The 1,774-nt window shown below is 41.6% G+C and overlaps 2 non-coding genes across 2 annotated transcripts; one reads left to right on the top strand and one right to left on the bottom strand.

The window, feature by feature from the left end:
* The first annotated feature begins 255 nt into the window (after positions 1-255).
* LOC121619010 lies at positions 256-462 on the top strand. Its single transcript, XR_006007474.1, has one exon. It is a non-coding gene; the product is annotated as a small nucleolar RNA U3 (small nucleolar RNA).
* Positions 463-1,047: 585 nt separating this feature from the next.
* On the bottom strand, positions 1,048-1,254 carry LOC121619000. The gene has a single exon (XR_006007465.1). It is a non-coding gene; the product is annotated as a small nucleolar RNA U3 (small nucleolar RNA).
* Between the last annotated feature and the right edge of the window lie 520 nt (positions 1,255-1,774).

The following is a 1,774-nucleotide window of genomic DNA, read 5'->3' on the forward strand; positions in this document are numbered from 1 at the left end:
TATCAGACGTCACCAGTGGAAGTGGAGTTTTTGACATCTGTTGCTACAAAGTCCTGTAGCTGCCCCAGCTGTGGACAAACTGGTTAAACACACAGTTGATCTAAATCATTTGTCCCCTTCATTTAACTTTAATGAATCAAAGAGAGGCTCTGCTTTCATTAGCAGGAGGAGAGTCTGTGTGAACCACAGGAGCTCACCAGGAGTAAAAGTGCTCGTCTCCAGACAGAAGACCCTGAGAAACATCCACAACAAACCAAGACTATACTTTCAGGGATCATTTCTTTAGTTGTTGACTTGAGAACTGTGTTTCTAAAGAGTTTGGTCTCGCTGCCCACGATGAAGAGTTGAGATGTTTCCTTCAGAGCAGGAAACGGATGAGAAGACTTTGTTTCTTCTCCACTGTTGAAGATTGTTCAGTGTTTCTGAACGAGACTCTGATGGAGGAAACATGATCTGAGTGGAGACTGATTGTCTTGTTTAAAGAATCAGACTTTGTCCTGTGCTTTGTTTCGCTCAGGTTGAAGTTGGGTGGAGTTCAGCTGGAAGTTAACCTGCAGTGTTTCATCTCCATCTACTCACACATCATGAAGCTTCAAGTTGTCCTGTTCAAACAAATGCAACAAAATTAACAAAAGAATCATGAAGAGGTCAATCCATCACAGAGTGCAGATGCTCTGAGAGGAGGTCTAATCAGGCAACATGAAGTGAACACACCTGTGTGGGCGGGTCTTTACAGGTCCTGCACTCCCACACAGGTGTTTGCTGCTGTTCCAGCTGATTAGACCTCTGCTCAGGTTGAAGCTGATGGAGCTGTGCTGGGGGTTACTTAAAGTCACCAAACTTCATGCATGAATTCCTGCATTTATACTTCACTTCATGTGAGAGCAAACAAACTCAATTTATTGCCTCCTTAAAAAATATCTTGAGAGCATCCTGCTGCAGCACTCTGGTGTAATTGGTTTAAGTAAAATTTTAAAGAAATAATTGTTTTTAAAAAGTGAAATCATTAAAACTTTGAAATTTTTACTTTAGAACAGAACAACAGTCTCCACTCAGATCATGTTTCCTCCATCAGAGTCTCGTTCAGAAACTCTGAACAATCTTCAACAGTGGAGAAGAAACAAAGTCTTCCCACCAGTTTCCTGCTCTGAAGGAAACATCTCAACTCTTCATCGTGGGCAGCAAGACCAAACTCTTTAGAAACACATTTCTCAAGTCAATAACTAAAGAAATGATCCCTGAAAGTATAGTCTTGGTTTGTTGTGGATGTTTCTCAGGGTCTTCTGTCTGGAGACGAGCACTTTTACTCCTGGTGAGCTCCTGTGGTTCACACAGACTCTCCTCCTACAATCACAGCATCATCAGAGACACATTCATTCATGTAGATATCAGACGTCACCAGTGGAAGTGGACTTTCTTTGACATCTGTTTCCTGTTGCTTCAAACGACTGTAACTGCTCAGTCGTGGACAGCTGCGGCTCAAGACTATTTCGATGAACTGAATCAAAGTTGTGTCACAGCATAGAGACAAGTCACAAACATTTTATATCAATCATTTGTCCCCTTCAGTTAACTTTAATGACTCAAAGTGTCCATGAAAACCAATGAGAGGCTCTGACGTCTGTGCCTCAGATTGAAAGATTTCACACGTGAGCATCTACATCAAAAATTAAAACGATTATTGTTTCTTATCAGCGTTGAAAAGCTTCTTGCTCAACAAGCAGTTGCTTCTTATGCAGATGGAATCGCAGGAGATGCATGAAACTGATTGGTT

This window comes from Chelmon rostratus, chromosome 15 (genome assembly GCF_017976325.1).
Source record: "Chelmon rostratus isolate fCheRos1 chromosome 15, fCheRos1.pri, whole genome shotgun sequence".
Lineage (NCBI taxonomy): Eukaryota > Metazoa > Chordata > Actinopteri > Chaetodontiformes > Chaetodontidae > Chelmon > Chelmon rostratus.